Raw genomic sequence first — 12,493 nt, 5'->3', positions numbered from 1 at the left:
GTTAACAGAGATCCTTTCCGTCTTCAAGGACAGGCCAGATCTCAGCACCAGAACAACATCATTGGGCAACCCGGTCTTTGTTGCTGGCTTCTGTACTCAGTGGCCAGACTAGAACAGTGTGCTCATGCTTTAGCTAGAGAATATGTATTGGCGTGCACAGAGGTGTGCACTGTCTCTCCCCCACTACATTCTCAGAATCATCATCCACTCCATTATTCACTTGAGGGCAATTGACTGGCTATGCAGAAGTTTCATTAAGGTTTCCCACAGAGTTTGCTTTGATTCTCCTCAACTCTTGGCTTTTACAACTCCTCCACATTTTTCTTGTTCAGAGTTGATAGGACCATGTCATGACTCCCCTCGAAGCTAAGTCTTCTTTTGTTTGTGGCCATGCTCGTGAATATCTTTTATTCACTTGTTTGGACGTTGTTGATAATCTGTGGTTGTGGAAAACGAGAAGCCCTTACATAGCAAAAGCAACAGAATTTAGGAAAGTAAGTATTTATTGTATCAAATGGATTTTGTTTCCAGTAGCTCATGCATGTGGCATATGTTTCACAAAGGTGTATTGAGGGCAAGTCATATGGCAGATGTTCTAGATGCCAGAGACGTGATAGTGATGTCTGTGCTCTTCTGTACCATGTATTTTAGTGGGTTAATAATATTCCTTTCCAAGAGGGCTCCTGCATGGATTATCAGGTACAGTCCTGAGTGCCTCTCATAGCATCTGAGCGGATTCCATATTGCAGGGCATAGAAAACAAGCATCTTTTCAGCAGGCAGTAGTGAGCTTCATTTCCATTTATTGCAGGATCTACCTGCTCGTGATGATGTGCCTCATGACTCTCCAGACTCCCTGCCAAAGTGCTTATCCTCTAGTAATCCAGCCATAAACACATTCTCCTCACTGGGACAGTTAGGTGAGATTAGCAGCACTGTTCCCTGTGGGACCTCTCTAAGTAGTTTCTAATCGTTTAGGATTGTGGTTGCCTTCCTTTCCTGTTCTTTTCCATCTTTATTTTAGTTTTTCTACCTTCCTTTCCCTTTTCATTTTGATTTAATTAAATGCCCACTGTGGTAGTTAGGACACCAGACACTGAAGCAACAACAACTTTGCTTGGTGACTATATAGAGCTATCTACAAAGTTGAATGCCAAGAGTTAGAAATTTAACTGAATGAACATTGGATTAGCCTAACCTTGAACTCCCATAGGGCTCGACATCTGTGCATGCACATATGTGTACATGCAGATGTAGGTGATACTCCTGCTGCTAGCCATTATCATGCAAGAGCGACTGACTATAGCTGAAGAATTTGGATTTTGATAAGTAAACTTTTTGATTTCCTGCTGTGGTTTCTACATATACTGTGCTAATGAAGCCCTGTTAGCCAGGATAATTGGAATCCCTGGGTAAGGGGCAAATGGAACCACTTAGTTTTGTACCAGGGATGATTACTCATTTTTGTGACGTTTGACTGCATATGGCCCCAAATAAAAAATTCTAATCAATATCAAGTACTTACCAAAGATGCTAATCAGATAACAGGCTGCTCGGAACCTCAGCAGGTCACACACATCAGCGTTTGCTGCCACCTACTCCTGCAGTGTCAGCAGCAGCATCCTTCGACACTGGGGATTGCTTTGAAAACTGACTTCTCTTTTCTCCCCATTGTCGGTTTCCTTCTGTAACCTTCACATTGCCTTTCTACCATGTATTACATCCCACGTGTTCTCTAATCCCCTCACTTTCCACAGCGGTGTGCCCACTGCTGAGTCAAAGGCAGGTGCTCTTCCACGACTGCACACCCAGTACAACTGCCTTCAATTATGGTCCAGTTTCAGGAGAGACAAATAGGATGCTGAGGTCTTAAGATTTTCAGGCAAGCAGTAGCACAGAGGCAGGAAATCTGCTCAGCCATTTCACCGTAAGCAAAGGGACTTGGGGGACCATGTGTTTTCCATGTATTTCGCCAGGTCTACCTATGAAATAGTAAAAGGGAATAGAAGACAACTGTTTAGAAAGTTCACTGAGCAGGGATGAGCATTTTAGCCCTGCAGAGAAGCACCCATTAGGAAACCAGGAGTGAGAGCAGGGGAGTTCAGCCTAGGCAGGTGTGCTAGAAGGAGAGAATTTTCCTTGCTTTTTTTTCTTTTTCTGTTTTAATGGCTCTTATGCCAACAAAATGCTTGCTGTGAATCCATTCAAGATGAAATAGCAGTCAGCAGCAGTCAGAGGAGAATGCCGAAGTGCTAAGCCTCGGATTGTCATGCATGCCTGCGTTCTCAGCACTTGGGAGACAGCAGCAGCAGGAAGATAGTATGTTTGAGGTCAACCTGGGATACATAGAGAGGATGAGGCCAATTTCAGCAAGGGAGCAAGACTCTGTTAACAAAGCCAAACAGATAATAAACATGTGCACAAACAAAACAAAACCCACAACAAAAAATACTCCACCACCACCAGAATGCCAGGATCCAGTCTCCCATAGAAGCTTTTATTCAATGCTGAAATGTTTGCTGTCTGGGGATTCTTCATTCGTGAGTCATGCTATAGAATTTAGTCTACTGTAGCCTCTAATGACTCCAAAGGATGCTCCCCATGACACTGTCCTGAGTGGATTGATTACCTTATCCTGTAGAGATGAAAAAGGAAGCATAGTTATTATGAGAAGTTTCAGCCATTCAAATGGGCTTAAATTGTTAGAGGTAAGGAAGTCCTTGTGCCAAGTTGGTGGGGTACAGAACAATTATCTAATACATACCCCACTTTGATTTTCCCATACATAGCTATATAATGTTTACAAAGTGGCAAAAAAATCAACATAGACAATAGAAGATAATATATAAAGCTTCTATTCAGTAGCTTGTGGCCAAGAAATATTCAGCTATCTAATGTTTAGTTCTGTGCTCTGTCTCTCCACTGCTCTGTACCAGCAAGCTCTTTCAGAGTGTCACCTTCCAGAGATGGACTGAATTCTTCTGATGCCCAGCGAGGGCTAAAGATAATCTTTTCATTAAGAAAATCAGGTAGTAGGAAGTATAGAATGTTTGATACCACCATACATCTCCCGTGGTCTCAGGAGGTGATAGGAAGTGGAAAAGAAACAGCATTCAAGTTTTGAAGGAGTCTAAAGCCACCCTGGAGGCTTTTGTACAAAGGAACTACACCTTCCAGCCTGTGTTCCCCCCGAACGTGGTTGTAGAATACGCCTTTTTCCCAAAAATCAAACAAGTTGCCGTGACTCAGGAGGTAAAGCCAGCCAGGCTTGACTAACTCTTCAAGGTCAAGTGAGACTAAACTGGATTCTTAACGTTTGCTTAAACTATTACAGAGCAATAGTCAGAACCAGTGTTTGCTTCCTTACCAAACTTTGCTGTGGTTAGTGATGAAGTTGTCTCAATCCCAGTGAAGATATCCTTTCTTCCACAAGATAAACCATGAAGAGAATAACTCGTTTTTCAAAGGGGCTTATTTCTTTTCTTTTCGAAGTCTCCTTCCCACGATGCTAGTCCCCTTTAGTCCTGCCTAGTAGCTTGCCTCACACTAACCATGATCAGAAATGTCAGTAAAATTGACTGTCCTCTTAGGTGATGTAGACATGCTTTCTGACTTCTATTTAATGGTTGAAACATTTTTTTTAGTGAAGAATGGGGAGAAAGACTAATATTTGACAGAAGAGGATTTTTTTTTCATGTGGCAAAAAAAGAAAAGTTAGACTTCCCTATACTCTTTAAAATCTTATATAAAAATCAAGTAAGATGTGGCCAGATCTTTACGCTCAAATGCAAATCCTTCTTTGTGAAGGCCACAAATGTGACCGGTAGAGTCACTGAGGTGAAAGGCTCAGGGTGACCCAAGGAAAGCTCCTCAACATAGTTTCATAATGAGGTGCCATACTCCACCCATAGTGGGCAGAGAGGCTCTTCTTTATCCCCAAGAAGTAAGCAACTTGTAGTGACGTGTTTCCTTCTCCAAGAGACAAGAAGTAGGTACATGATGTGGGGAACTGTTGAGTTCCCTACTTTAAGAAAGCCCAACCTTACTGGGAATGGTGGTACAGGCCCGTAATCCTAGCATTTGGGGGGTAGAATCAGGTGGATCAGGAGTTCTAAGCCACCTTAGCTATATAACAAGTTTGAGGCCAGCCTGGACTACATGAAACCTTGTCTTTAAATGCACAAAGCAAAACAAACAAAACCCATCCTAACAGTTGGTAGATGGCCCGGTACCAGCAGATCCATTCTATCTCTGGGAGAATGTAGCATCAGGAACTTTTCTATGTAGAAGGGATTCTGGCCATACAAAGTTGACCGCTGTGTGCTAGACACTTTATATGGTACTTTTGTAGTCAGCAATCATTTTGTTTGACTCATAAATATCCTTATTCCTAGAAACAAGCTCAGAAATGGCAACTGATCATCTAGATCTTCTAGATAGGACTTTTGGCCCCTACCAACTTCTCAAGTATATGTGGAAGCCTACGACCACCAAAACCTGGCTTATAGGGCACAATAACTGTGAGTATGTTGGGTGAATGGGAATGAGTGTTTGCAGGCACTGCCTGAAGAAAGAAGAGGCACACAGCTAGGGTTCCTCCACACCTTTTCCACTCTACTTCTCCTATGGACTGTTGTTTTGTGCTGCTGATGGTGGTAGTGGTGGCATTGGCGGCAATATTTGTGGTTTTTGGGAAGGGTATTCTTTTTTTTACAATACTTTTTTTATTGGCCAACACATACTTCGAATAGTGCCAATTAGTGCATTTTCTTTGACCTCCATTATTCTCATTAAACAAGTCAGAACAGTATGTTCCTTAGTTCTCTTCAGAAAGTAGACAATGTGGCAGTCGTTGGGTAGCCTATTTGGGTTCAAATCTTTCTTTTGCTCTTTATTATGTGTCTTTTTACAAGAATTTTAACTCTCCTAAGTTTCTGTATCCCCAGTTTTTGTCTTGTTTGTTTTGCTTTGTTTTTAGACAGGATCTTGCTATGTAGTTCATGCTGCCCTGGAACTCTATGTATCCCAGACTGCCTTGGGCTCCTGACCCTCATGGCCTGGCCTCCCAAGTGCTGGGATTGCATGCACGCATCACCACACCCCATTCTCTACCCGTTTGTTAACTGAGCAAATCAGCTCCAGCAGGGCTGTTGTGAATATTAGGTGGACTGAGAGACATTGAGCACTAGAGCATGGTCAGATACACAGCAGTTCATAAATGATGGTTATGACTTTCAACCCTGGGGCCCTTCTTTCCTTTCTTTTGCTCTGTGGTCTGAGATGGTTTTGCTATACTGTGTTTCTAGTTCAGTGGTGGGAATATATCAGAACAGAGAATGTGATCATTACAAGAAATACCATTTAGAGCTCAGTTAGAGCAACAGCCAACACTTAGTAGGCCATTGGTGCTATGGCTGATAAAGCATCCTGAATGAGGGTGTGAATCTGAAAGAAGAGAGATAGAAATATTGCTAAGGGTACAGAGGACTAGAAATTGGGAGATCAGAGGGAAAAAGGCAAAGGAGACATAGTAGGGAAGGGAAAAATGGGGAGACAGGAAGAAAAGGATTGCAAAAGATAGTGAAGGGGTAGAACTAAAGAGACACTAAATTGCTCCTGGAACATTAAGCACAAATGAGGGAAAATAAAATTAACATCTTTATTGAAGAGGAAAACAAGGAAGTGGGAAATATTCTTGTTTAGGGAAATCGCGTATAGAAAGGAGCAGGTGCTGGGGGCCTTTGGAGGTTGGTTACCATGGTGATGCTATATGTCTTCTTTTCTATTACCTTGTGGTTCTGTCAGCAGATGGTTCCTTTCTGCTTTAGTTTCTTACACCAGGGCGTAGCCCTTATTGAAGCATTGGTATTCCCATCTCCAGTGCTTTTGTTACACTGTGAGACGTACTAGCTGTTGTCTAGCTCCTTTTTGCTAAGTTGCAAGTGTAGGAAGACAATGGAGAAACTGCATGCTAGGAAGCTGGGAGGAGAAGCCTGTGTGTACCTCTTTTCAGATGAGTGGAAAGGCATGTTTAGCAGGCCAAGAGCACTTCATGTCTGTTGAGACTGAGAAAATTTTGTAACAGAAGCCTGTGTGTACCTCTTTTCAGATGAGTGGAAAGGCACGTTTAGCAGGCCAAGAGCACTTCATGTCAGGAGAGACTAAGAAAATTTTGTAACATCTCCCTTTAAAAAAAAAAAAAAACAAAAAACTTTTTACTACTTTTTTTTGGTGGATTTTACCTCATGCATCCTGATCCCCTTCATCTTCCCATCCCTTCATATCTGCCTTCTACCCTTACAACCTCCCCTCAAAATAAAACAAAATAAAATTTAAAAGAAAAGAAACAAACAAACAAGCAAATAGTCTCAGCAGGGAAGCTCTAGTGTGGCCCAGTGAGTCACATTCATCTTTACTTGCAGGTGTTCATTGCAATGCGTCATGGGTCTGGTTCGAGGCCTCTGGTCTCTGCTACACCACTGATAATGAGCTCTCACTGGGGCTCCTCTTGGATGTCCTGTTGTTGTGCTGTGTCGTGGAGATCCTGTAGCTTTGGATCTGAGGTCTGTCCCCTTCACAAGCTCCAGCAGATCACAGATGAGGTGGATGCTGGGGTGGGCTACTCCGTAGCCCTGGTTCTGGGCCTGGGTGGTAGCTGGGTTGATCAGCCTGCGAACTCTCCGTCATCATCACCACCCAGGTGAGCTCTTCAGCACCGTCCTGGCTAGCTCACCCAATGTAGCAGACAGAAGGGAGTGGGGCCAGTTCTGCACTCACACCCTCAGGTCCAGCTCACCCACACCACCAGGGCCAGCTCTACTGTTTTGCCCAGGTGAGGGGCAGGAGCAGCTCTCATGCCGTGAGACTAGCTAGCTCTCCCTCCTGCCACAGGTAGCAAGGGTGGATGGGGGAGGGCATCTTTCCCTCCCCCATGTCAACACATGGCAGATGGAGGTGGGCAGGGCCAGCTCTCACACCCTCATCGCCAGCTCACCTGTTCCCCCACTCTAGTGTGCTGCCTAGGTGAGATGCAGGGTCCACTCTCCCTTGTGCTGCAGCTGGTAAGGGGCAGTAACATCTCTCTTATAAAGATAAAGTAAGCACCTCCCTGGAAAACTTGGGTCAATGAACATATTGGGTTGTTCAAGGCTAAGGGATTTCCATGGAAACAGAATTTTCGATGTTGTTATAATACTGAGCAGATACTAGGCAAAGCAAGATGGTTGGCCCCACTCCCCCTCTCCCCTATGGAAAAACCCCTAAGTTTCAAATAGACACTGAAGATTAAAGAAGGCTCATGAGGCAAACTCATTTGCCTGCGGTATGCAACATGGGTACTGATTTAGTACTAGTTAATTACTACTAGTTTAGTTTTTGCTATCAACTGATCATTCTCACCTTACTCATCATGTGGAGAGCGATTCTCTAAGATCAAATATTGAAAGCAACTGAGACGTGGAAAAATGGACACTTCAAGACCCCATTGTGATCATCTGCTTAATCAAAGTCACTGTCACAGTGCAGCCCAGGCATCTGTACTTCCCCAAGTTTTTGTGATTTCCCCCAAATCTGATAGGGGTTCAAATGGGGGAATGCTTTTTAGATACTTGAAACCCAAAGGGCACGCAGCCTTCAGAGAACTTGATTCCTCCAGTGCAGAAGCTCTGCGAACACCTTGGCCCCAGGGTGGATCCCTACTACTCTTGCCATCTGCACTCACCTTCCTCCACACTTGCCTGAATGTTGCTTTGTTTTTCGTGGGAACAAGACTAAAACATCATTCCTCAGTTCTTTCCTGGCCCCTACTTTGTCCTTGTTGGAATTTGTGATCCCACACATTACTGTATACATGAGTGTTCGTTCTCAACAGGGTCGAGACCAGGCCTGTTTCTCTCACTCCTGCGCATTTGCAGCATCTAGCATAGTGAACATGACAGCTAAGTATTGCTGAATCAATACACATATGACCGAGTTGACAAAGAGGCACTGGGGCCCATCTTAGCCTGTGGAACAGTGCTAAAAGGCCATGTTTCCATGGGGCCAGTCCTAGAGGGTCTCTTTGCAAGGCCTCTAGCAAAACTCCCTTGTCCAGATGGGAGGATGGCTACAAGCCATCTGTGCCCTCACGTGGGAGAAGGAGACAGGAGAAAGAATTAGACTCCCAACTCCGTTCTCTTTCTCCAGTCATGACACTAATCCCATTGGGAGGACCCCACACTCATCATCTCAGTGAACCTCATTAACCCCCAGAGTCGTCGGATTTAAAGAATTGTCATGCTAAGTGGGGGTAAGGGCTTCAGCATCTGAATTTTATGGACATCCAGTCCTTAAAGTCATTAATAGGTCTGGACAAATAGCTCAGTGGGTTAGAGTGCTTGCTTCACAAGCAGGAGAACCTGACTTCAGATCTACCTAAACCTGTCTGTACATTTCTGTAACCCTAACATTGAGGTAGGTAGGGGTAGAGAAAAGAGGATGCCTGGGTCTTGCTAGCTGCCAGCATAGAAAATAAAATCTCCAGGTTCAGTAAGAGACCTTTCCTCAAGAGAATAAGACAGAGAGCAATTGAGGACACTCTGGCTTCCACACTTCCACACCCATCCCAACACACATACACAGACAAGTATGCATCACACACATAAACAGCAAAGTATAATGGGCTGAAAGGTGACGAAGCAAACAGAAGCAAAAGAGCCTTACATTGCATCCCAGAAGCATAGCAAGCAGCACAACCAGTATTAGAGAAAAGGGAAGACCCTCAGCTCCTGCTGACCAGTACCTGAGAGCTGGGAAAGGGAACCGACTGTTTCTTGCTGCATCTCTTGGCCTACGTGCTCTGCATTCTCGGCCCCCGAAACAGCCCTCGGCATTTATTGCCTACAGTCTGGTGAGAGATGGGAGCACTGGTCCCCATGCAGTATTTCCAAAACTGAATATATTCTGAAGGGCCGCCTTAGGCAACTCGCGAGTGAATGTCATGTTCCTTCTGCAGAGACAGCTGAGAGCACCTTGCAAGGTGAAGCTCTAGGGATCAAGGGCTGCGGCCTCTGATGAGTACCCCGCATTTCGAGTATTCACCAGGGCCCAGCACTGACTGCGGTATTCATGTCTTCAGTAGTCTTTGAGATGGGTGCTGCTGTTGTCCTTCCTTACAGATGAGGAGACTGGGGCTTTGGCAGAGAAGACAGGTTGTCACGCACTCAGAGGAGCCAGAACTATACTGTGATCCTCGTGTCCTGTCCATAGAGCTCATGATCAGAATCCCCTTCCAAGAGTGTGTGCTGTCTGCTATGTAAGGAGAGGACTTGGGCTAGGGGAAGCCAGCCAGGGTCCTGGATTCAGACAGCCAGTTAATGCTAGTGGTGGAATCAGCAGTTAGGTCCCCTTCCCCTCTTCAGCTCTTCTCTATCTCAGGACCCCAGTGTCTCTAAGTACAGTAGTGATAACTTGTCCTGTGTCTCCAGCCACATAGGGTAACAGCCAATCTAGACAGGGCACTGAGGTCTTGTAAGTCCCAGTGCTAGATCACCCGTGAGTGCTCAGTACTCAGAAGACTCCGGAGCTGTGAGTCCATGGTGAGAGTGGGCCCTTCAGGTTGGACCAAATTAGTGGAGAAGGATGTCAGCCCCAAGCACGACCATGACTACCCCAGAGTCACTCTGTGGATGGCATCTTCCAGAGGTTCCTTTCAGCCTTCCTTTTGTGCTAAGGTGACGGCTGCTGGCCTTGCTATCGGCCTTCCTCTTAGGCTCCCCCTGTGTCTAGCTGTGGGGGCTGGATGGAGTTGCTCACCCCCACCAAGGGCTTTTAATGAGAGGTATCTGGTTATGCCCTGGCAGCAAAAATGAATAATTCAGCAAAGGAAGCCCAGGAATGTTAGTGTTTCCGAGCGGATTCCCTTGACAGTGGGAGAAGCAGAGAACCACGGCATCTTATGGGGGTGGGGTGACAGCCTCCGAGGGAAGGAGCAGGAGGAGGGACACACAGGAATCACTAGCAGAAATCTAGGAGAGCCTTGTCAAAATCTCTTTGTCATTTTGGAATTCAGCTGATTTAGGCTGGTATAAAATGCTCACTAAGCTGTGACTTTTGCTTTGTCAAGGAGTGGTCTCTCAGTGGCCATTATCTGTCTCCAGAGAGCAGTGTTGTCATCTCTGGGTGGGAGTTAACCTCTTTTCTTTTTTTTTTTCTTTTTTTTCTTTTTTTTTTTTTTTTTTGGTTTTTCGAGACAGGGTTTCACTGTGGCTTTGAAGCCTGTCCTGGAACTAGCTCTGTAGACCAGGCTGGTCTCGAACTCACAGAGATTCACCTGCCTCTGCCTCCCAAGTGCTGGGATTAAAGGTGTGCGCCACCACCGCCCCACCACCCGGCCGACTGGAAAATTTTATACAATGTATTTTGAACTCCTCCCGGTACTACCTTCCCATGCCTTCCCACCCATCTTGGTGATTTCTTTGTTTTTACCTTCTTTCCCTATTGAGTCTGGTTTGCGTTGCCCAGCTGTTCTTAAAGTGGGGCCTGTCTTGGTCTGTGTCAACCTACCAGGGGTCACCTTGTTAAAGAAAACCAACTCTCCCTCTCCCCGCAGCTATCAAATGCCAGCAGCTCCTCAACTAATGGTGGGATCACATGCCTCCTTCCCCACTTGTATGCTGCAGTTCTTTCTGGCTGTAGCTTGTGTGGGTCTTGTCCATGCTGTCACAATACCTGTGAATTCATATAACTGCTCTGTCATGTCTGGAAAGCACTGCTTCCTTGATGGCAATGCCTCTTCTGGTCTTTTCACTCCCTGTTCCATGAAGGTTCATATGACAGCCCCTCCCCTGAGGTTCAATTTCTTATTTAAGTACCAGGGCAGAAAAACAAATAGCACAGAAGCACATTGCTGCTCGTTTGTATCTGAGCATGAGCCCCTCCCCTGTTGTGCAGTAGCTGTTGAGGGTAAGACATAAACTGATTCTTCTACAAGGTGATGTGATTGTCATTCTGTTGGGGCATGGAGAGTTTCTTGCCATTAGGACAACGCACTGAAGCCTCAGCTGTTGGGATAAAAAGCGGCAGTCTCTTAGTGGGGAGTCAAAGGCAGGCTTTCCAGGGCTTTTGGTGCCAGTCGCATAGGTTCTGGTGTTCTAGAATCCGAAAAGAATGATTTGACCCCAGCTCTCCGACTCTATTACTCCTTAACCAAGTGACCTAGGAAATCCGTGTACTCTTCCCAAACTTCAGTGTTGCACCCTTGGACTATTTGATAAAAGAAGGTGTCTGTGTCTGTGTGTGTGTGCATGTGTGCATGCATGCGTGTGTATGTGTATAAAACTAAGATTCAGTCCTTGTGTTTGGGATATAGGAAGAAAGGTGCAAAACCTCCAAGTTCTCACCTAAGACTCCTTGGCCAGACTGGTTTGCTCAAGATCAGAGCAAAGAATGGCTAAATAACTGTGTCAAGCTAACACACATGTCAAGGTGCCAGCTTAATGACTTTATTATTAGTGGTACTTCCTCATCACCAGAGAAACAGGAGAGGGAAGCTTTAGAGTCTAAGGGACCTGAGTTTGGTGCCAGACTCTGCCATTTTTAGTCATGTGAGTTTGAAAAAAAATCCTTGACCCTCATTTTCATCGATGGAATGGAAATAATAACACTTTCTACCTCTCATTATTTTTTTCTGAGTGTTAAATTAGAGTGTATATATGCCCTGACACATAGTAATTGCTCAATAAATGAAAGGGTCAGTATCTAGATGTTATTTCTATTTAAAGTGATCAGGCTTTATATGTGTAATAGGCTTAACTTTAAATTTTTTTTAAACTCACTGCATATTAAATATGTACCTAGAAGTACTGGAGACAGTGGTGAACAAAATCATTTGCCATCACAGAGTCTAATGACTCTCAACAAGTTTGAGGGATAAAAGCAGAATCCCACACATACTCAGAAAATAGTATGTATAAGATATTAGGTACCAGGGGTTGAAAAGATAGTTATTTTTTTTCAGATTGTGAGATTCCGCCATTCACTCAGGATATGAGAAGAGTATGCAGATTCTATCACGCACAGGACGGGGGCACAGAAGAAGGAGATGCATTTTTCAGGAGGAAGCTATGTCCATTTACAAATGAGGACATCAATTCCATTAAGAAAACAAAATGAGTAAGTAAGCTTTTACTGTCTGTGCAGATGAACAAAAGTCCCAGCCCCCATCCCTGAGTTTTTTCCTCCACAACTTCCAGCCTTCTTTGTTAAATCATTGAGTCTGGGAATGTTAGGGATTCAACCATACCTCTTCAGTATAGGACTAATGGGGCTACCTAAGCGTTAGCCTCATGTCTGATTTGTACGTAAAAGCCTAGGTCATAGTGTTGGTCGCTGATTCTGCCTCTTGCCCTATTTCTAGCTTCAGTCTCAATCTCTTGGGGTAAATAGTTAGGTAAGCAGTGAGAATAATACAGCCTATGACATCTCCTTAAAGCAGTGGTTCTCAGTCTGTGGATCGT

At 44.7% G+C, this 12,493-nt stretch overlaps 1 long non-coding RNA gene across 1 annotated transcript in view; it reads left to right on the top strand.

Annotated features, from left to right (window-relative positions):
• Positions 1–12,063, top strand: part of LOC130867795 (uncharacterized) — a 58,408-nt gene extending 46,345 nt beyond the window's left edge. The window contains exons 3-4 of the long non-coding RNA XR_009056478.1: positions 4,394–4,519; positions 11,995–12,063. This is a non-coding gene — a long non-coding RNA (uncharacterized LOC130867795). The remainder of the gene's footprint in view (positions 1–4,393; positions 4,520–11,994) is intronic.
• Positions 12,064–12,493: the final 430 nt, after the last annotated feature.

This window comes from Chionomys nivalis, chromosome X (assembly GCF_950005125.1).
Source record: "Chionomys nivalis chromosome X, mChiNiv1.1, whole genome shotgun sequence".
Classification (NCBI taxonomy): Eukaryota; Metazoa; Chordata; class Mammalia; order Rodentia; family Cricetidae; genus Chionomys; species Chionomys nivalis.
The sequence above is the reverse complement of the archived record's forward strand: the minus strand, read 5'-3'. Positions and strand labels throughout refer to the sequence as shown.